This window comes from Heterodontus francisci, chromosome 19 (assembly GCF_036365525.1).
Source record: "Heterodontus francisci isolate sHetFra1 chromosome 19, sHetFra1.hap1, whole genome shotgun sequence".
Lineage (NCBI taxonomy): Eukaryota > Metazoa > Chordata > Chondrichthyes > Heterodontiformes > Heterodontidae > Heterodontus > Heterodontus francisci.
The window spans coordinates 75072389-75095833 of NC_090389.1; the positions used below are offsets into that span (position 1 = coordinate 75072389).

Below are 23445 nucleotides of genomic sequence, written 5' to 3' on the forward strand. Positions count from 1 at the left end.
CGTGTAAGGATCACAACGTCATAACTATCCATGAGGTCACCCAGGTATCAATTACAGCAGAAGAGACCAAGGGTCTCCATGGTGCAGTGGCGCAGTGGTTAGCACCGCAGCCTCACAGCTCCAGCGACCCAGGTTCAGTTCTGGGTACTGCCTGTGCGGAGTTTGCAAGTTCCCCCTGTGACCGCGTGGGTTTCTGCCAGGTGCTCCGGTTTCCTAATTGGAGAGCGCCTGCAGGCGGCGGGAGCTGCCTGTTGGGGGCCAGCAGCAAAGGCAGGCGGCAGCCACGTTGGGGGCTCCTACTGCCTTGCTGTACAGTGTAGGCAGCCCCACCGCAAGGACGATGACAAGGACAGTAAGTGGCCATGGAGGCCAAGTGAAAGTACAGTGTTCGACCTGGCACTAGTTGGGCCCTCAAACTTATTTCCATCACACTTTCTAAGAGAAGTTTATTTGTCTGTGTGGCGACCCTGACACCTGTGCACTAACGGGAACTGGACTGGTCGGGATCGCCGAAATCCGAATTGATAATGCCCAAATGCCCCGGCCCCTTAACAAGCTCCCAAAGGAGCCTAATGGGCCCTTAATTAGAGGCAAGTGACTTTCTGTTCTCCGTCCCGCCGCCCTCACATTGAAAATTGCAGACTGTCCCGAAGGCGTCCGGTTCTGGAGATGACCTCCGGGACTGCAGTTTTCAAATTGCATTCGCTCTGGTTCCTCACCCCAAGAACCTTTGAGAATCCGTCCCCAGACCTCAGAACTTTTAACGGCATGGAGTGTACAGTGCAGTTTCATGAGATGTTACAGGACTTAAAAGGGCTATTTTATGAGGTCAGGTTGCATAAACTTGGTTTGCATTCCTTTGAGTTTAGGTGGTTGATGGGTAATCTAATCAAGGCCTTTAAAATGATAAAGAAATTCGATTGGGTAAATAAAAAACGATTTCCTCTGGGGGCATAATCTTCAAATTAGAGATAGACCATTTGGGAGTGAAATCAGGAAGTAATTTTACACCCAAAGAATAGTGGAAATTTGGGCCATTCAGCCCCAAAAGATGCTAGGTTAATTGAAATTTTCAAGATGGAGATTGATCTATTTTTGTCCGGTAAAGGTATCAAGAGGTCTGGAGGAAAGGTGGGTAAACATAGCTGAGGTACAGATCAGCCATGATCTAAGTGAACGGTTGCACAGTCTCTAGGGGCTGAATGGCCTACTCCGCCTGTGTGACTATGCTTGCAAATTCGGTTGAATCAGTCAAATTCAGAGATTCTGGATTCAATGGGGAGTGAAGGGATATCGGCTCAGCACAAGTAGCTGAGAGGTCTGAGCAGATCCTGTACTCAAAAAATAATTAACAGCTTGAGGTGAATATATTGAATAAGCTTTCCACCTTCTAACCCTCATACATTACTACGTCAGTAGAATTTCCATGTTCCATTAACTTACTTATCAGTCTGAGTGTCTCAGGTTTGAAAGATAAACTGTTCTTTACCTTCCCATCCCTGAAAAAGCAGGGAGCCATAATGTGTGTGCAGTGGAATGTGTACTGACACAGTGCAAACTCTCTTACAGTGTCATTACTCAATGTTCCTGCAATTAAACATTATTAATATTCTGTCAAAACTTTGCAATATATGTCATTAATATTGAATTGCTTTTTCAGAGGGAGGTAGCCCAGTTCAGGTGCAATTACATTTATTGCCAATTGATGATATTTCTTTCTTTTAAGTGAGTTGTGACAATAATGGAGGGGGCCGGGAGGGCCAGGAAGGGTGCACCCTGAAGTGGGTGGTGTACTCGAGAGGTCCTGCAACATGGAGGCCTGGCTAATTTTAATGGATGGGCCTCATTACTATAACTATAACTTTTACTATAACCATTACTATAACTTTCATCAGAGTCCTACCTGAACCAGGCCTGATGCACTATATGTCCTACAGGGTCGAATGGATAAACATTGGTTAGGCCTCAGTTGGAGTATTGCGTACAGTTCTGGTCACCACATTACAGGAAGAACATAATTGGTCTGGAGAGAGTACAGAGGAGATTTACAAGAATGTTGCCAGGGCTTGAAAGTTGCAGCTATGAGGAAAGATTAGGATTGTTTTCCATAGAACAGAGGAGGTTGAGGGGTGACATTATTGAGGTGAACAAAATTATGAGGGGCCTAGATAGAGTAGACAGGAAGGACCTATTTCCTCTAGCGGAGAGATCAATTACCAGGGGGCACAGATTTAAGGAATTTGGTAGAAGAATTAGAGGGAGCATGAGGAAAAACTTTTTCACCCAGAGGGTGGTGGGTGTCTGGAATTCACTGCCTGGGTCGGCGGTGGAGGCAGAAACCCTCAACTCAGTTAAAAAGTACCTGGACCTGCACCTGAAGTGCTGTAACCTGCACGGATACAGACCAGGTGCCTGGAAGGTGGGATTAGATTGGGCAGCTAGTTTTTTCAGTCAGCGCAGAAACAATGCCATAATGTTTCTATAGTTCTATAGATATCGCAGGCAAAGAGGCCTCAGTCAGGGACCCATGGGTTGGTCCCTGGCAGGCAGGTAAGTGGCAGACGGAGGTGGGGTTGTCGAGGGATGAAGGTGATTAGGGGAGAGGGGGTTCCTCGAGGTAAAACTTCCTTGTGAGGCCTCTCTCTCCCTCCTGCTCCTGGCCCATAAAATTTACCTACATATTGAATCATAGGGTAGAATCATAGAATAGTTACAGCACAGAAGGAGGCCATTCGGCTCTCTGCAAGGGCAACTCAGCAAGTCCCACTTTCCCGCCTTTCCCTGTAGCCTTGCAAATATTTTCTCTTCAGATAGTTATCCAGTTCTCTTTTGAAAGCCACAATTGAATCTACCTCCACCACACTCTCAGGCAATGCATTCCAGACCCTAACCACTTGCTGTGTAAAAAATGTTTTCCTCATGTCACCATTGCTTCTTTTGTCAATCAGCTTAAATCAGTGCTCTCTAGTTCTTGATCGTTCCACCAACTTTTGATAGTTTCTCCCTATCTACTCTGTCCAGACCCCTCGTGATTTTGAACATCTCTATCAAATCTCCTCTTGATCTTCTCTTCTTCTCCAAGGAGAACAGCCCCAACGTCTCAAACCTATCCAGGTAACCTGCACCTCCTCTGACCCAAGATTCCCCTCCTGACATGTGTGACCTGATGGAGAAGCTGTCACTGCTCCCTCACTCAAGCCTCAGACTGAAATAGCCTGTCGGGTGCCAATGACATAACAAGACCATTTTTTTATTCATTCATGGGATGTGGGTGTCGCTGGCTAGGCCAGCATTTATTGCCCATCCCTAATTGCCCTTGAGAAGGTAGTGGTGAGCTGCCTTCTTGAACCGCTGCAGTCCATGTGGGGTAGGTACACCCACAGTGCTGTTAGGAAGGGAGTTCCAGGATTTTGACCCAGCGACAGTGAAGGAACGGCGATATAGTTCCAAGTCAGGATGGTGTGTGACTTGGAGGGGAACTTGCAGGTGGTGGTGTTCCCATGCATTTGCTGCCCTTGCCTTTCTAGTTAGTTGAGGTCGCGGGTTTGGAAGATGCTGTCTAAGGAGCCTTGGTGCGTTGCTGCAGTGCATCTTGTAGATGGTACACACTGCTGCCACTGTGCATCGGTGGTGGAAGGAGTGAATGTTTATAGATGGGGTGCCAGTCAAGCGGGCTTGTTGAGTGTTGTTGGAGCTGCACCCATCCAGGCAAGTGGAGAGTATTACATCACACTCCTGACTTGTGCCTTGTAGATGGTGGACAGGCTTTGGGGAGCCTGGAGGTGAGTTACTCGCCACAGGATTCCTAGCCTCTGACCTGCTCTTGTAGCCATGGTATTTATATGGCTACTTCAGTTCAGTTTCTGGTCAATGGTAGCCCATAGGATGTTGATAGTGGGGGATTCAGCAATGGTAATGCCGTTGAATGTCAAGGGGAGATGGTTATATTCTCTCTTGTTGGAGATGGTCATTGCCTGGCGCTTGTGTAGATATTGGATCGCCTGGATATTGTCCAAGTCTTGCTGCATTTCTACACGGACTGCTTCAGTATCTGAGGAGTCATGAATGGTGCTGAATATTGTGCAATCGTCAGCGAACATCCCCACATCTGACCTTATGATTGAAGGTAAGTCATTGATGAAGCAGCTGAAGATGTTTGGGCCTAGGACACTACCCTGAGGAACTCCTGCAGTGATGTCCTGGAGCTCAGATGATTGACCTCCAACAACCACAGCCATCTTCCTTTGTGCGAGGCATGACTCCAGCCAGCGGAGGGATTTCCCCCTGATTCCCATTGACCTCAGTTTTGCTAGGGCTCCTTGATGCCATACTCAGTCAAATGCTGCCTTGATGTCAAGGGCAGTCACTCTCACCTCACCTCTTGAGTTCAGCTCTTTTGTCCATGTTTGAACCAAGGCTGTAATGAGGTCAGGAGCTGAGTGGCCCTGGGGAACCCAAACTGAGCGTCACTGAGCAGGTTATTGCTAAGCAAGTGCTGTTTGATGGCACTGTTGATGACACCTTCCATCACATTACTGATGATAGAGAGTAGGCTGATGCAGCCGTAATTGGCTGGGTTGGACTTGTCCTGCTTTTTGTGTACAGGACATACCTGGGCAATTTTTCACATTGCAGGTAGATGCCAGTGTTGTAGCTGTACTGGAGCAGCTTGGCTAGGGGCGCGGAAAGTTCTGAAGCACAGGTCTTCAATATTATTGCCGGAATATTGTCAGGGCCCATAGCCTTTGCAGTATCCAGTGCCTTCAGTCGTTTCTTGATATCACGCAGAGTGAATCGAATTGGCTGAAGTCTGGCATCTGTGATTCTGGGGACTTCAGGAGGAGGCCGAGATGGATCATCAACTTGGCACTTCTGGCTGAAGACTGTTGCAAATCCTTCAGCCTTATCTTTCGCACTGATGTGCTGGGCTCCCCCATCATTGAGGATGGGGATATTTGTGGAGCCACCTCCTCCAGTTTGTTGTTTAATTGTCCACCATCATTCATGGCTGGATGTGGCAGGACTGCAGAGCTTAGATCTGATCCGTTGGTTATGGGATCACTTAGCGCTGTCTATTGCATGCTGTTTTCGTAGTTTGGCACGCAGATAGTCCTGTGTTGTAGCTTCACCAGGTTGACACCACATTTTGAGATATGCCTGGTGCTGCTCCTGGCATGCCCTCCTGCACTCTTCATTGAACCAGGGTTGGTCTCCTGGCTTGATGGTAATGGTAGAGTGGGGGATATGCTGGGCCATGAGGTTACAGATTGTGGTTGAGTACAATTCTGCTGCTGCTCATAACCCACAGCACCTCATGGATGCCCAGTTTTGCATTGCTAGATTTGTTCAAAATCTATCCCATTTAGCACGGTGGTAGTGCCCCACAACATGAAGGAGGGTGAGCTCAATGTGAAGGCGGGACTTCGTCTCCCCAACGACTATGTGGTGGTCATTCCTACCAATACTGTCATGGACAGATGCATCTGCGGCAGGCAGATTGGTGAGGACGAGGTCAAGTATGTTTTCCCCTCTTGTTTGTTCCCTCACCACCTGCCGCATACCCAGTCTAGCAGATATGTCCTTTAGGACTCGGCCAGCTCGGTCAGTAGTGGTGCTACTGAGCCACTCTTGGTGATGGACATTGATGTCCCCCACCCAGAGTACATTCCGTGCCATTGCCACCCTCAATGCTTCCCGCAAGTGCTGTTCAACATGGAGGAGTACTGACTCATCAGCTGAGGGAGGGCAGTAGGTGGTAATCAGCAGAAGGTTTCCTTGCCCATGTTTGACCTGATGCCATGAGACTTCATGGGGTCCAGAGTCGATGTTGAGGACTCCCAGGGCAACTCCCTCCCTACTGTATACCACTGTGCCGCCACCTCTGCTGGGTCTGTCCTGTCGGTGGGACAGGACATCCCCAGAGTTGGTGATGCCAGTGTCTGGGACATTGTCTGTCAGGTATGATTCCGTGAGTATGACTATGTCAGGCTGTTGCTTGACTAGTCTGTGGGACAGCTCTCCCAACTTTGGCACAAGCCCCCAGATGTTAGTAAGGAGGACTTTGCAGGATCGACAGGGCTGGGTTTGCCCTTGCCGTTTCCAGTGCCTCGATTGATGCCGGGTGGTCCATCTGGTTTCTGCGTATCTGCGTATTTAAAGAAGGTCCTGCCAGCTTGGAATGGTTGTCCTGCTCACCTGCTCAAAACAGCAGGTTAATATTCAGACCCATCAGGAAGGCTTCCAGATCAGAGGAACTATTCGCCTTATTTTAACTGCCCCCTTCCCTAGCTCAGTTTGTGCTGGGCCAGTGAGTGGCAGGAAGGGGGTTGGGGGATTATGTAGGGTTACCAACTCTGGATTACCCTGAAGATTTGATCATGTGAAATCCGATCATATGGCATTCAATCATATGGCACAGATCATGGGATGCTTAATCACAAGATAGTTGATCATGTGACTTTGCCCACTGTTTGCAAATGTTATTGCATTTAACTTAGTTAGAGTCATTGAGTTATTTGCGCACGGAAGAAGGCCATTCGGCCGATTGAGTCCATGCTGGCTCTTCATGGAGCTGTGCAGTCATTCTCACTCCCTGGCTTGATCCCTGTAACCCTGCAAGTCTATTTCTGTCAGGTGGCCATCCAACTTCCTCTTTAAGTCAGAGATTGTCTCCGCTTCCACCACCCTTGTGGGCAGTGAGTTCCAGGTCATTACCACCTCCTGCCTAAAAAAAGTGCTTCCTCATATTTTCCCTGCATCTTTTGCCCAAAACTGTGAATCTGTGTCCCTTAGTCCTTGTACCATTTGTTCATGGGAACAGTTTTTCCCTGTCGAACTTCTCTAAGCCTATCATAATTTTGTACACTTCTATTAAATCTCCCCTCAATCTCCTTTGCTATAAGGAGAACAAACCCTGTTTTCCAATCTAACCTTGTAACTAAAATCCCCCATCCCTGGAACCATTCTGGTAAATCTCCTTTGTGCCCTTTCAAGGACCCTCACATCCTTCCTAAAGTGTGGTGACCAGAACTGGATGCAGTACTGCAGTTGGGGCCTAACCAGAGCTTTATAAAGGTTCAGCATAACTTTCCCACTTTTGTACTTATAAAGCAGAAGATCCCATATGTTTTACTAACCACTCTCTCCATATGTCCTGTTACCTTCAAAGATCGCTGCACATGCACCCCCAGGTCCCTCTGTTCCTGCACACTCTTTAGAACTGTGTCATTAAGTATATATTGTCTCTCTTTATTCCTTCTGCCAAAATGCATCACCTCACACTTGTCAGTATTAAATTCCATTTGCCACCTCTCCTGTTGCAGGCAGTTCATATCATCCTCACTGTTTTCCGCACCTCCAAGTTTGGTGTCATCCGCAAATTGAGATTCTACTCTGTATTCCAAGATCCAAGTCATTTATATATAGCAAAAAAAAGCAGTGATCTCAGCACTGACCCTTGGGGAACATCACTGTCTACCATCCTCCAGTCTGAAAAGCAACCATTTACTACAACTTGCTGTTTTCTGTCCTTAAGCCATTTTTAAAAATCCATTTGGACACTGACCCTCCTATTCCATGAGCCTCAATTTTGTTCACCAGTCTTTTATTTGGTACCTTATCAAATGTTTCCTTAAAATCCATTTATACAACATCCACCACATTCCCTTCATCGACCTTCTCTGTTAAGTATTGAGTGTTTAACTATCACTAATCCTTGAATAAAATAGTTGACTTTTTTTCCAGTGTGATAAATAATATAATTTAGAAATCAAAAAAGAGCATAAAGGAATAGAAAGATTTAAGGATAGTTAATGTTTAAATAAAAACTACTGCTATGATGTTTCTACAGTGTTGACTGCAATGAGAAACAAGTAAACACAACTGATTCAACAAAAACATCATTGATATAAGTAACTTCTAACTAAAGTTTTTGTACAAGTTTACAACTTTTTACAATACACAGCAAGTCATGCAAATAATAAATAAAACCAAAACCAATCTTAATTCAGTTCATTGCCTCTCACACCCCTCTGCTGAAGCTCAAACCAAGGGAGGTGGGGATCAGTCCTCGGGGGAAGCACCAAAGCTGCACAACTCCCAGAACAGAATGCATTAACAGCGCACTTCACTGACTGACATGAACTCTCCCTCCCTATAGATTGTGTTTCTCTCTTCCTCTCTTTTCCAGTTTGTGTTTCTCTTTCACTCCCCCAGTGTGTGTTTCTCTTGCTCTCACTCCTCCGGTTTGTTTTTGTCTCCTTATCTTCCAGTTTGCGTTTCTCTCTCTCACACTTGCTGTTTCTCTCTCTCTCTCTCACTCTCCCAGTTGGTGTTCTTTCCCTCCTTCTCCCAGTTTGTTTTGCTCTCCCTCCTTCCCCAGTTGCTCGTTCAGGACTGACGGAATTTCCAGGTGATTTTTGTTGGCACCGATGCTGCCATCCTCATAACTGGCAAGGAAGCAGTGCACTTTGACCCCAGGGGTCACAAGCCATGACAACCAGGGTACTACGTATGCACAAACTGTGCAAACCGGGTCAGTTTCTCCCAAGTTACCAGCAACAGTGCTTGGGAGACTAATTGCGCATTCTGGTTGACATCTGCCCAAAGCAGGACGGTTGGGAACCCCAGGCCTATTTCCAAATACCAAGAGCATCATACCACATCTTTTTAAATATTGTAAGATTGTCTTGTCAATTTTGCTGACATTAGGAGAGGAACCCCTGACTTTGAGGAGTTACTGAGTCCAGAATTAATGTCAATTGAGATCCAGTTGTGAACCCGCAGGGTAGATTGAAGTGTGTATGCATGTTAACACAATTCCTTTGCACTATCAGAATGATTAACACTTTCCAACATGTGCATCAATGTTATCACCAACACTCAAAAAGATCATTAAAAATTGACAGAAATGTAGTAAAAGGACATTAAAGTGAATCTAAATTGCTCGTAGTAGTTTTTAAATGGAGTCCTTGGAAAGTGACAGCATCTATTCTTGGTCAGTGCTGAGTTAGTTGACCTCAGTTGGTGGTGTAGTATTATAATTGGTTTCAGTGTCGCTAGGCTAGTGTGGAGCAGAATCAGCCAAGGTTCCCAATCCCACTCTGATGGAAAATGGGATTTTGTGGATGTTGGTGAGGAACGAGTGGGCTTAGCTCTGATGACTCCTAACTCGCCCTTGGTTAAATAGCCTCATTGACACAGCGGGAGATTTCAATATATTTCAACTATATTGGAAACAAAACAAGAAAATGTTATCTTTGCTATTTGCAGAAATATCGTTAAAGCATTCCGAGGAAATCCCCCCTAATTTTGTTCAAACCCAATGGTGCGATAAAACTACTCAGCCCATCAAAGCAAGGACCACCAGTGTTAAATAGTCATGCCAAGGCCCAGATAACTGAGTGAGGTAGATGGGCTGAATGAATGAGTGAACTCTTAAGTGAGACTAATAGTTTCAATTGTTACATTATTCAGAGAGGTTGCCAGGCATTCACTGGTAGCACAAGTTCCATTCCAATCTCTTCTCTGTTAAAATGCTTTTCATAAAACTTTAAATGGGCTTCATCGCAAACACACAAATATTAAATACACTCCATTACTCGAGCATTCACTAAACTTCATGCCTTACCGTCACTAGTGTGCTGTATCCAAGAAGTTGGATTTTGTTACCACCAATCAAATCATTTCACCTGTAGCGGGATCCAAAAACACTGAATCATCTGTTATGGACGGGTGGGCAGCAGTGTGGGTGGCTTCCACTTTCCACATCTCAACTGACTGCAGATAGTGTTTTTAAAAATAGTGTTTTAGTCCCTGAGTGTTTACAGGTCAAATAAACAGACAAATGATAGGTTTTCTCGTAGGTTTTTAAAAAAACCCCAAAGTTAACCATTTATTAAACAACACCCAAAAATGTTTGCAACCTCATCCACTCACACAATCACACACATAAGAAAAGATAGAGAGTAGAGAGTAGCATGCAATTAGAGTTCGATTGTTGTAAAGAGAGTTCATTTTGAAACCTTCCTGGTTTTCCAGGAGGAATTTTTAACAGTGTTGCAAGCTTGAATTTCCTTGTCCTGGATTTGATGAAGTGTCACAGACTCCTTTGGTTAAAACTCAGTCCAAAGTTGGTGATGGAAGTCCTGGTTCAGTTTCTTTCAAGGTCACCTTTCAATCTCTCTGCCTTAGTAGTTTAAAGATGGTGCTGGCAGGGCTCCTTGCTTAGCTAGCTCCACTTCACAGCTTCTCTGGCTGGCATGGCTTTCTTTGGCTGTTATCCCTCTCTTTCCTTCAGAGAGATACCTTTTAAGGTAGAAGAAGCTTGTCAAGTTGGGGTTTTGATCAGATGACTAAGGGCTCTCTCCCCTGTGGTGATTCATGCAATGTTCCAGGATATGGTACCATTGTTATCTGACAAATGTTGTCCATTCTGCTAAAGTGGTGCTATTTCACACCTATTATCTTAGTTTTGGCTGTGGAGTCAGTCTGTCTATAAAAATGTTTGTTAGCTCAATTCCTGCAGATAAGAGTTGTTAGCATGGAATGGGATGTTTTCCATTTAAATGTGTTTTCCCCAAAGCTAATTCAGCTGTTGATAATGGGTTTTGTCTTCAACAGACAAGCATGTTTATTGACAGTACAGGAGCAGTCACTGGATCTCTACCCCATCTTGTCTGTAGCACAAATTTGTCCATTTTTTGTAGTTCATTTCAACAGTTAACTTTTATTTCATAATTCCTCATTTCATTTTATATTTCATCGCTGTTCCCTCAGTGAGCGTGACACCTATGGAATGTTCCTGACGGGTTAACACACATTGCAGTTGCCATGTATACTCAGAAAGATGTGTTACTCCTATGTGTGAGGTGTATAATTTAATGTTTTAAAAGTCCAATTATTAGTGTTTAGAGGTCCTTTGGCAGCATCTTCCTCTTATTGTTTATCAATTTGGTAGAGTCAGACAGAAAGCTTCCTTTGGAGCTCACTGTTAGTTCAGCACTTAAGTGGGAATTGGACTGTATACCTTCAATATATTGGCCTGTTACAGATGTTAATAGAAAGTGCAGCTATGTGTAATTGCTTTGGAAATGGCAATTCAACATTAATATATAAATTGCAAATTTGTTACAGTAAAGTTGTCAATGGATATCGTTAAATCAACATAAATGTAATTAAGATTGAAGGGCTCCAAGAGCGTTGATGCTTACACATATGCAGTGGTAATGTGTTTCAAGGGCTAAAGATTTTTTTAATGATTTAATTTGGGTGATATTTTTGCTCATTAATGGAATACCCACCCCTTCCGGGCACCGAGTAGCAGCATCGAGCACTCACTGATCGGGTATAACTCAATTGTATGCATGGTATAATTCTCCAACAATATACCTTAATCCCAATCTCAAAAGAAACACCCATCCCTGCATGAGTGAGATATGCCAATTTTCATGTCAGCTATCATATGCCCACTATGAGTGCCAATTAATGCCACATTAAGTGGAGGTTTGTGCTCTGCGTCTATGGCTTTAGGAACTGGATCAAGAAGATTCAAACTAATTTCACAAATAAATATCGAGTTAACAGTCAGGGGAAACTGATATCCCATCAGGCTGGTTTGGAGTTTACATTATGGTGCCAGATGTGAAATGCAAAGCCAGTTCCCTCATTGCTAGGTGTGAGTTTTTTTTACTCGTTCTTGGGGTGTGACTGTTGCTGGCAAGGCCAACATCTATTGCCCATCCTTAAATCCCCTTGAGAAGGTGGTGGTGAGCCACCTTCTTGAACCGCTGCAGTCCATGTGGTGTAGGTACACTCACAGTGCTGTTACGGAGGGAATTCCAGGATTTTGACCCAGCAACAGTGAAGGAACGGCGATATGGTTACATGTTAGGACAGTGCGTGACTTGGAGGGGCACTTGCAGGTGATGGTATTCTCATGCGTCTGCTGCCCTTGCCCTTCTAGATGGTAGAGGTTGCAGGTTTGGAAGGTGCTGTCGAAGGAGCTTTGGTGAGTTGCTGCAGTGCATCTTGTAGATGGTACACACTGCTGCCACTGTGCGTTGGTGGTGGAGGGAGTGAATGTTTGTGGATAAGGTGCCAATCAAGCGGGTTGCTTTGTCTTGGATGGTGTCAAGTTTCTTGAGTGTTATTGGAGCTGCACCCATCCAGGCAAGTGGAGAGTATTTTATCAGACTCCTGACTTGTGGTCTTATAGATGGCAGACAGGCTTTGGGGAGTCAGGAGATGAGTCACTTTCCACAGAATTCCCAGTCTTTGACCTGCTCTTGTAGCCACAGTATATCGTTGGTCAAGTTCAGTTTCTGGTCAATGGCAATACTCCACAGGATCTTGATGGTAGGGGATTCAGCAATGGTAATGCTGTTGAACATCAATTGGAGATGATTACATTCGCTTTCATTGGAGATGGCCATTGCCTGGCGCTTGTGTGGAGCGAATGATACTAGCCACTTATCAGCCAATGCCTGAATGTTGACCAGGTCTTGCTGCATTCAGGCACGGACTGCTTCACTATCTGAGCAGTTGCGAATGGTACTGAACATTGTGCAATCATCAGTGAAAATCCCTATTTCTGACCTTATGATGGAGAGAAGGTCATTGATGTAGCAGCTGAAGATTGTTGGGCCTAGGACCCTGCCCAAAGGAGCTCCTGCAGCAATGTCCTGCAGCTGAGATGCTTGGTTTCTAACAACTATAACTATCTTCCTTTGTGCTAAGTATGACTCTAACCAGTGGAGAGTTTTTCCCCTGATTCCCATTGACTTCAATTCTGCTTGGGCTCCACGATACCACATTTTGTCAAATATTGCCATGATATTACTACGAAAGCTGACAAAATGCATCAGCACTGGCAACATCTTCTCTGAAAAGATTAGATGGAATTACAATTGAGAGGAGGCTTGATTATCTACACTTGGGTTATCTGTAGCTTGCCTTATCTTCCAGAGTTTCCATGAAAATTGAGGCTGCAAAAACATGAGTGGGAATCAGCATCTCGGGGCCCATCCAGAAAAGGGAATAACATGTTTTTTCTGGAACGAAAATTCAGGCAAATGAACAGCTTGACTATGCAATTATAAAATAAAGTCATAGGATTTCACAACAGAGGGGGTCAATCAGCTCTGCTCCCCTCTGCTGGTCACTTCAGTTGACTGCCTGAAAAAACCCTTGACTGAGTACCATTCTCTTGCCCATTCCCCATCTTCCCCCTAACCCTAGTGATTAAAAGAAAAGTGTAATATTTTAACCACTAGCCTGCAAGGAAGAGTTTTACCCTACCATAGTTACAGATCACTGTGCCCCACAATACTTAATTCACAGTGCAATGTCAATACATTATATAAAAATCAGACATAGTCCAATTATGCTCATTATTTGTGCAATGCTATTGGAATTAATTAGTATTATAATTACTTAGTTATCAATGCAGTATTACTCGAACAATTCCCATGCCGGCGTCCATTTTAAATATAGGGAAAGTCCCTTCTGGTACTTTATAGATTTGCTAAGCTTTGAAAATCTGCTAGAGATCCCCTTGGTAGTTGTATATTAATGAAAGCCTCCAGAAAGGGCTGGATGAGTATTTTAGTAGGAACACAGAACTGATTAAAGTACAGTGGCCTTGGAGAAGGATTTTAGCAGCCAGATGGAGAGATCCAAGCTGCAGTGCATAGATTTTCTAGGAAATTTACATTCTTCTTGTTCTTTTAAAATTGATATAGTTGCATTTGTCTAACCTGTTTCACATCTTTCAGCCGTCCCAGTGCACTTCAGAACCAATTAAAAATTTTGAAGCATAGTCACTGTTGTAACGCAGGCAAACTCGGCTGCCAGTTTGCATAGAACAAGGTCCCGCATGCAGTAGTAATCCGTTTCAGTTGTGTTGGTTGAGGGATAAATGTTGGCAAGAAAATATGGACATGCACACATATGCGCGCACACACGCATGACAGTCACTAGAATATCTAGCAGCCAGCGTGCATCCACAATATAGCCATATGCATTCTGAAGAAATAAATAAATAGCTAAATAGCCTTATGATGGTAGAGGCAGAAGTTTTAGCGTTATATGTTCTCAGGGTGTGGGTGATATTGGCAAATCTGCATTTATTGGCAAACCATCTGTAGGTCTTCTCTTTGAATAATGGCAATGTAATAATTGTGGGGGACTTTAATCTTCATATAGACTGCACCAGTCAAATTGGCAAAGGTGGTCTAGAAGATGAGTTTGTAGAATGCTTTTGTGCAATGAGGGTTAATTAGTAATCTCACAGTCAAAGACCCACTGGGAAAAAGTAATCAGAATACAATTGAATTCCATATGAAGTTTGAAAGAGACATACTCCAGTCCCAAACAAGAATCTTAAACTTAAACAAAACCAATTACAGGTATGAGGGGAGAGCTGGCTAGGGTTGATTGGGTAAATAGACTAAAAGGTATGCGGTAAATAAACAATGGGAAACATTTAAAGAAACAAATCAAAAGGTTCAACAAAAATACATTCCATCAAAAAACAAAAACTCAGCAGGAAAGATCCATCTGTAGCTTATGAAGGAATTTAAGGATAGTATTAGATTAAAAGAAATGGCTTGTAATGTTGCAAAGAATAGTAGTAAACCTGAGGATTAGGAGTGTTTTAGAAATGAGTAAAGGGCCACCAAAAAGTTGATAAAAAGGGAAAAAGTAGAATGAGACTAAGTTAGCCAGGATATAAAAACAGATTGTAAGAACTTTTACAAGTATATAAAAAGGAAGAGAGAGTAACTGTTCATCCCTTAGAGGCAGAGACAGGAGAAATTATCATGGGGAATGAGGAAATGGCAGAGACATTGAACAAATATTTTGTGTCTCTCTTCACAGTAGAAGATGCAACTTACATATCAGATATAAAGGGTAACCAAGGGCCTTATAAGACTGAGGAACATAAAGTAATTAATATCAGCAGAGAAAAGGTATTGGAGAAACTTAAGGGACTAAAATCCGAGAAATCCCCCAGAGCTGATGGCCTGCTTCCTAGGGTTCTAAAAGAGGGAGCTGCACTGGTTATGATTTTCCAATATTCCCTAGATTCTAGCACAGTGCCAGCAGATTGAAAGTTAGCAAATGTAACTCTGCTATTCAAGAAAGGAGGGAGAGAGAAAACAGGGAACTACAGGCCAGTTAGTCTGACATCAGTTGTCGGGAAAATGCTGGTATCTGTTACTAAAGAAGTCTGAACAATTCACAAAGAAAATCATAGTATGATGAGATAATGTCAACATGGTTTTACAAAAGGTGTTTCCATCATCTCGCGATTCTTGTGCCTCCCAATGGTAGAGGGTGCATGGGACAATGCTGCTGTTAAAGGTTGCGGGGACAGAGATGCTATTAGAGGTTGTGGAGGATGGTGCTTGTTAGAGGTTGCAGGGACATAGGTGCTGTTAGAGGTGTTACGGTCAAGTGAGGAGGGGTCAAAGGGCTTCCCACTTTTTCCTCTCCCTGTTTGGCCATAACAGGTTTAATTCTTTCTTAAAGTGGCTGTACTGGCCAATTCAGTAGGTTTTATTACTTACTTGCTATGATCATAACAAGAACCAATTGGACAGGTTTTCTTGTGTTAACAAAGAAAGAGGTTAACTTTTTTGTACCTAAACCAAACTAATGAAAATAATAAACTACAGCTTCTAGCTGAATTCAGTGGTCCTGAGGCTTTTAGTTTGAAGAGGTAGATGACTGGTTCAGTGGGTCTCTTGGAGACAGTGATGCGGATGATTTCCTCCAATGGGGTTTCTGATTGCAGCCAGAGTGTGCAAAGGTGGTCAGTCAACAAGCAGGATTTGAGAGCTTTCAAACTGGAATGGAGAGAGAGAGAGGCACCCCCACTTGGGTCTGCACATGTCAGAGTCCAGAAGCTTTTCCTTCAGCTGCAAAGAAACACCAGCTTAAAACCACAGATGGGGAGGGGCTTGTCACATGACAGTCACTAGGTCATTCAAGCATAGTAGTTAGCAGTATTCTTTCTTGCTAAAAGAGAAAGAACAAACAGTTCTCTTAAACTTCCTGGGTCATGGTTCTTGATGGGGAATCAGCAGATATTTTGTTTCCCTCCTCACAGGCCTTGCAATGTAGGATATAGTGTTGCAAATTAGGTGGCCACCTGAACCTGCTAGCAAAGTCACCTTCTATCTGTTCTTTTTTAAATGTCTTTTAAAAAAATATAAATTCAGACCTCCAGTCAGTTTGGATTAAAGAAAATTATCATTCAACAAAGCCAGTTGGCGTGACAGAGGTTACAGGAGATTGAGGTGCTGAGAGATAGAGATTGGTGAACTGCTGAAGTACGTAGTACATACTGCAGCCACAGTGCGTGGGGTCATGGCCAAGGCTACGTCACTGCACACCAATCATTTTGCCAGATTTTTATTTTAAAAGTCCCAACTTGTGATAGTTTTATATGTCATGAGCACAGACCCCTTTCCCCTGAAGAATGTTGCATTTGCCAGTAAGAAAGATGGAGGTCCCCTGATCATAGCACTCCAGTAATGTCATTCTGTAACCACCCTCTTGGAGATGAGTGAAAGCGACCTGTAAATCACAGAATCACAGAATAATACAGTGCAGAAGAGGCCCTTCGGCCCATCGAGTCTGCACCGATGCATTAAAACACCTGACCTGTCTACCTAATCCCATTTGCCAGCACTTGGCCCATAGCCTTGAATGTTATGATGTGCCAAGTGCTCATCCAGGTACTTTTTAAAGGATGTGAGGCAACCTGCCTCTACCACCCTCCCAGGCAGGGCATTCCAGACCGTCACCACCCTCTGGGTAAAAAAGTTCCTCCTCAAATCCCCCTTAAACCTCCCGCCCCTCACCTTAAACTTGTGACCCCTTGTAACTGACCCTTCAACTAAGGGGAACAGCTGCTCCCTATCCATTCTGTCCATGCCCCTCATAATCTTGTACACCTCGATCAGGTCACCCCTCAGTCTTCTCTGCTCCAGTGAAAACAACCCAAGCCTATCCAACCTCTCTTCATAGCTTAAATGTTCCATCCCAGGCAACATCCTAGTGAATCGCCTCTGCACCCCCTCCAGTGCAATCACATCCTTCCTATAATGTGGCGACCAGAATTACACACAGTACTCCAGCTGTGGCCTTACCAAAATTCTGTACAACTCCAACATGACCTCCCTGCTTTTGTAATCTATGCCTCGATTGATAAAGGCAAGTGTCCCATATGCCTTTTTCACCACCCTATTAACCTGCCCTTCTGCCTTCAGAGATCTATGGACAAACACGCCAAGGTCCCTTTGTTCCTCGGAACTTCCCAGTGTCAGGCCATTCATTGAATACTTCCATGTCACATTACTCCTTCCAAAGTGTATCACCTCACACTTTTCAGCATTAAATTCCATCTGCCACTTTTCTGCCCATTTGGCCATCCCGTTTATATCTTCCTGTAACCTAAGACACTCCACCTCACTGTTAACCACTCGGCCAATCTTTGTGTCATCCGCGAACTTACTGATCCTACCCCCCATATAGTCATCTATGTCGTTTATATAAATGACAAACAATAGGGGACCCAGCACAGATCCCTGTGGTACGCCACTGGACACTGGCTTCCAGTCACTAAAACAGCCGTCTGTCATCACTCTCTGTCTCCTACAGCTAAGCCAATTTTGAATCCACCTTATCAAGTTACCTTGTATCCCATGTGCATTTGCTTTCTTGGTAAGTCTCCCATGTGGGACCTTGTCAAAGGCTTTGCTGAAATCCATGTAAACTACATCATCTACACACCTTGTCACATGCTCGAAAAATTCGATCAAATTTGTTCGGCATGACCTCCCTCTGACAAAGCGATGCTGACTATTCCTAATGAAATTTTGCCTCTCCAAGTGGTGATAGATTCTCTCCTTCAGAATTTTCTCCAATAGTTTCCCTACCACTGACGTGAGACTCACTGGTCTGTAGTTCCCTGGCTTATCTCTACAACCTTTCTTAAATAGTGGGACCACATTAGCTGTTCATGAAGGCAAAGTGGATTTCACTCCAATTTTTCCTTCCCTATGGGGACGTTTGTTCCATTTGCTTGCTTCAGAATCTCTGAAATTCGGAACTGTTCAAATGGGAAATCATGATGCCAATCCAAGCCTTGTCATTTGATAGCTCTGTTCTTTTGGATCACTATTGTGTTGAATCAATGTGACTTGCTTGCGTTGCCACAAAGCTGATTGGATGGATATATCTCTGCTTCAATTTACCTTTTTTGCGTCGCCTTCACTCAAAAGTCTGGATTTAAATTGCATTTGTGCCCCTTTTTTAAAGTTAGATATGTGGAGTGTTCCCACACAATCTACCTGTACAAAGTTAAAATTAGCAGTCCACAGGAGATAGTCTGCATTCTACCCCTATCCTGGCTGTAGCAATCTCAGCACTTCATAGTAATTCATTGGGTGAAGTACTCTGAGACATGATAAAGCAATATATAAATGCACATAGTATTATTGCTAAAACTGGTCTGTGTCTAGATAAGCAGGTTGATGAGCTGGTATTGAGTTCCCCATGATCTCCCATACAGGGAGTAATGATGCATTTGTGTGCTATCACCATAAGGTACAATGCCATTGGACCAGCAGTGCTCTGCAGTTAACTCTCTTTTTAATGTCACTGTTGAGCTGTAAAACAAGTTCCCCCAGTAACAGTCACTCCTGTCTCTTATTGTTGGACTGGAGGGCACTGCTATCATTCTCCTGGTATTCAAAGCTTTCATCCAACACAACAGCCTCATTGAGAAACCCTCTAACATTAAAAAAAAAGGACTGGAGCAATTAAATCGTTGGAGGAGGGATAGATAGGGAGTTACCTCCAGAGTACAGAAGAAACACAAATTGTAGTGTTTTTAAAAATTTGATTGTGTTAAGTGTGTGAGTCAATTAAACCATTTGTGTGTTAGTGAAACAGAAAGCATGAGATAAGAGTGGTGTTGACTAAACATGTGAGTCACTTATCTGCAGTACTTTCATAAATAGCTTTGGCAAAGCTGTGGCTATTCTGCTGCATTGAACAAAGTCGCTCTTAAGTGAAGGGAAGTTGAAGATCCTGTCTAAGAATAATTGTTTACTGCTTTTAACTGCTGTGCTTTCTCCTACATCAGACAGTCTGTCCTGTCGCTCGCCTGTATTTTTATGATTTGCTGCACAGTGCTGTCGCTTGCCCTCATCTGTACGATGTGCTGCATGGTCCTGTTACTTCTTCCTGCCAAAGTTACTTATTTTCCCCTTTGGCCATGTCTCTCAGTAGCTGACATCTTGTGACAGCTTGGAAATGCAACCTGATTCTAGGCATCCTTCAATGTTGCTGTGCCTCTAACTATTACTAGGTGCTTGGCAGCAGACCGGGAAGTGATTCTCTTTATAGTTTCTGCACCTCCTGGTGGAGAATTCTTTGCCCCCACCCCCGTCGTTCAATCCTCTCTCATTATATCACAGTGCAGATCAGCAGATTGGCTGTGTGAGTGTGTAGGGGTTTGATTTTATATTTGCTAGTCCATGACATAATGCACTGGAGTTCTCACTATCACTATTTAACATCTGTTATTTGGACAATCCTTTAAACTGCATTCACGTTAAAAATATAAAACCGCTTATGCGTTAGAAAATCTGTCACAACAGTTGGCAAGAAATTGTGTGGCAGAGATTCTCCATAATATTTCACACAAAGTGACTGCTTGCTTTAAATGGATTATTCACTCAACATGCTGTATTACAAAGAGGAAGAAAAATATGTTTAATACTAACATTTAATGAAATGAGTTTTCTTTTCTTATGACTTTTTCTAAGAAAATTTTCACTTTTTTAAGGCTGAAATGCCTGGGGAATGGAACATGTTTCAACCTTCCACCCAATATCGGCAGCTAGATCTTCAGTCAGGTGTAACTGCCTTTAGTCTGCTCCATCAAGCACTCATAATTCTGGCATAACTAGACAGATTAGATAAGCCTACTTATACATTGTCAAACAAATAAACAACTCACATTGAATCCAGGATAAAAGGGTCTCTGCCCTAACGAAATATAATAATCACAATGTTAAAAGAACAGGACCCATTGCATTGATGTGACTTTGGCATTTACCTTATTCAGCCTACTTGTGATCTATCTGGTTGAAACTGCGGTGCCAATTTTAACTTGGGCAGGATTAGTACTTGGGGAGCCTGAAACTGGCGGCCACCAGAAGTCGGAATGCTTAAGATACCCAACCAATTTTAACCATCAGGCCTTATTTTAATATCTGAAATTGGCCTCCTGCCCAAAGCTGGCGGGTATGATGTAAAAACCGGAGTGCAAATTGGGGTGGGAGGCGCTCGCTGCTGGGGACCCAAAGTAAGTGCTTGGTGAGTTTGAGAGTGTGGGGGAAGGGAGGATGGTTCCAAAAGGATGTTGGTGTTGGGAGCGTTGGGGCAGGGAGGTCCAAGGATTACTTCTTCTTCTCATAACCCCAAAGGAATCCTCCCACAGAATAAATATTGTCATTTACCTGGGTCTCGTCTGGCCACTCTTCTGCATCCTGCCAGGTTTCTCTGGTGGGTTTGACATCATGTGGGCCTCCCCCCTGACTCTTTGTTGAAATTATGATTTCAGTTTGGCCCCAGCCTGCTTGTGACATCAGCCATGGCCAAGTTTAAAATCAGCAAAATGCTGTCAGGTGGGAAAGATGGTGCTTCAGGCTGGTAAGTGGACAAGGCTGATTTTAACCAGACCATTCCAGTGGCCGGGGTAGGGTGGGGAGGATAAATCAACATCTGCAGTGTTAGTGTTAATTGGTGTGGAATTATGGGCGACTGTGTGACTGGTAACATGTTCTGGATTAGAAACTATAGCAAATACAACAGAGGAATGGGATTAATGAGTAGGGGAATGGGAATGGAGTAAACAGCTACAGCTGAAGAGCTAGCACCAAGTATAATGGGCCTAATGGTCTGTTTCTGTGCTGGAAATTATTTAATTCTTTGAAAGTTCAGTAGCAGTAGTGACATCTATTGGCAATAGTATTGTATTACATAAAACTTCTCTCTGCTGTTAGGGGGTGGGAAATTCCCAGAGCCATGGAATGGTAGGATATTGACATTTTCAAGACTGAGATTGCTAGATTTTTATTCTTTAAAGGTGTCAAGAGATAGGGAGCAAAGACAGGTAAGTGGAGTTGAAGTACAGATCACTTCTAATGAAATTGCTGAACAAGACCACAGGCTGAATGGCAAACTCCTGTTCCTATGCAACTCGCATCCATGATTCCCCATGAAGTTTGTTACTAATCTACTACCATGTCATACCGTGCTATCAGAGAATAGAATGTGCCATGTGGAATTCAGGGGGTAAAATTCCTTTTAACAGTAATTTTACAACAAAGGTCAGCAACATTTTTTCAATATTATTAGTGGGAAACACTGTAGATGGCATCACCCTCTCTGCTGCATCTCCTAATTGCAACGCAGGAGTGGCATTGAGAGATGGTCTGTGTACAAGTTGCTTGTCCTCCCTGTTAGGGATGGTTTGTGATGAAAGATAGGTAAAAAGAAAAATAGTCTAAGCAGATTGAAATCAATGCTGCTGGAACTGAATACCCTGACTATGATGGAGTTTTGTCAGCCATGCCTCACTACTGATCTGGGAAGTTTTGTGATCCCGCAGGCTGCCTGATATTCAGTGCTGCAGGATCAGATTCTGCTTGTGCTGGGGATTTGGTTCGGAAGTGCCGGGGCGTGCACCAAAACATGGGAGGAGCGAGTAGCCAAGGTACGACAAAAGTTGGGCATGTGGGGGCAGCGATCTCTCTCCATTGTGGGTAAGAACCTGGTCATCAGGTGCGAGGCGCTCACGTTGTTGCTCTACGTGGCGCAGGTCTGGCCCATACCCCACTCCTGCGCCGTGGCAGTCACCCGAGCCATTTTCCGCTTCGTCTGGGGATCTAAAATGGACCGGGTCCGGAGGGACACGATGTTCAAATCTCTGGACATGGGCGGGAAAAATGTACCCAACGTGGCCCTCATCCTGATGACCACCTTCGTGTGCGGCTGCATCAAGCTATGTGTAGATCCCCAGTACGCAAACTCCAAGTGTCACTACGTGCTGAGGTTCTATCTGTCCCCGGTGTTGCGAAGGATGGGCCTGGTCACATTGCCGCGGAACGCACCGTGCAGTTGGGCGGCGCCGTACCACCTATCCTTCGTGGAGCAGTTTCTGCGGAAAAACACCTTTGACCACCGGTCCATCAGGCAGTGGTCTGCACGGAATGTCCTCAAGGCCCTACGGGAAAAGGAAACGGTGGATCCTGTCGGATGGTTCCCCGAGCAGACCGTCAAAGTCATTTGGCGGAATGCCTCATCACCAGAACTTTCAAACAAGCACCAAGACGTAGCTTGGCTGGTGGTGAGAAGGGCCCTCCCCGTCAGGTCCTTCATGCACACCCGAAGTCTCGCCCCCTCCGCACAGTGCCCCCGCGTTGGCTGTGGTGGGGAAGAGACGGTCGCCCACCTCCTCCTGGAATGTGCCTTTGCAAAGCAGGTGTGGAAAGAGATGCAGTGGTTTTTGTCAAGGTTCATCCCAAGCAGCTCTGTAACACAGGAGTCTGTGCTCTACGGGCTGTTCCCAGGGACGCACACCGAGACAAACATCAACTGCTGCTGGAGGACTATCAATTCGGTGAAAGACGCCCTTTGGTCTGCCCGAAACTTGCTGGTCTTCCAGCGCAAAGAGTTGTCCACCACCGAATGTTGCAGACTGGCACATTCCAAGGTCCAGGACTACGTGCTGAGGGACGCACTAAAGCTTGGGGCAGCCGCAGCAAAGGCTCAATGGGGAAAGACCACAGTGTAAGGTTCCCCCACCAAGCTGGACTGAGGGGCTGGAACCATGGGAAGCCCCTCGAACTGTATCGTTAATATTCTCAATTGCTGTAAATGTAAAACTGTAATTGACATGACAATTGTGAAACGGAAGGGTTGGGAAGAAACTCATGACATTATTGAAAGAAACTGATCTCTTTTGCAATGTTTGTATTTTTTCGTGCTGTTTGGAAACTGTTTGGCAATGTAATTTTTACAGATTTTTATGAATAAAGTATATTTTGGAAATAAAAAAAAAAATCAGATTCTGCTTGTTATTTTGTCAAACTTGTCGATCCTCTAACAAATTATTGAATAAAATTAAAGTTTTTCATGTGATACAAACTCCTTCTGTTCCCCATTCATAGAAGGCAGAAGTTTAAGGCAAACAGGAAGCGATGGCTGAATTAATAAAGAGAGCAAGTAACAGCATGTTGGGAGTACCTTCACCACAGGCACTGCAGTTCAAAGGCCCACCACCACCTTCTCAAGGGCAACTAGGATCAATGTTCCCCTAACTTGACAGATGTGTTCCAATCTTAAATGTACTGGGCAGGGAAC

The 23445-nt window shown here is 44.2% G+C and overlaps 1 protein-coding gene across 3 annotated transcripts in view; it reads left to right on the forward strand.

The window, feature by feature from the left end:
• LOC137380207 (copine-9-like) overlaps positions 1 to 23445 on the forward strand; it is a 427604-nt gene that overhangs the window by 128730 nt on the left and 275429 nt on the right. The gene's annotated exons all lie outside the window — the stretch shown is intronic.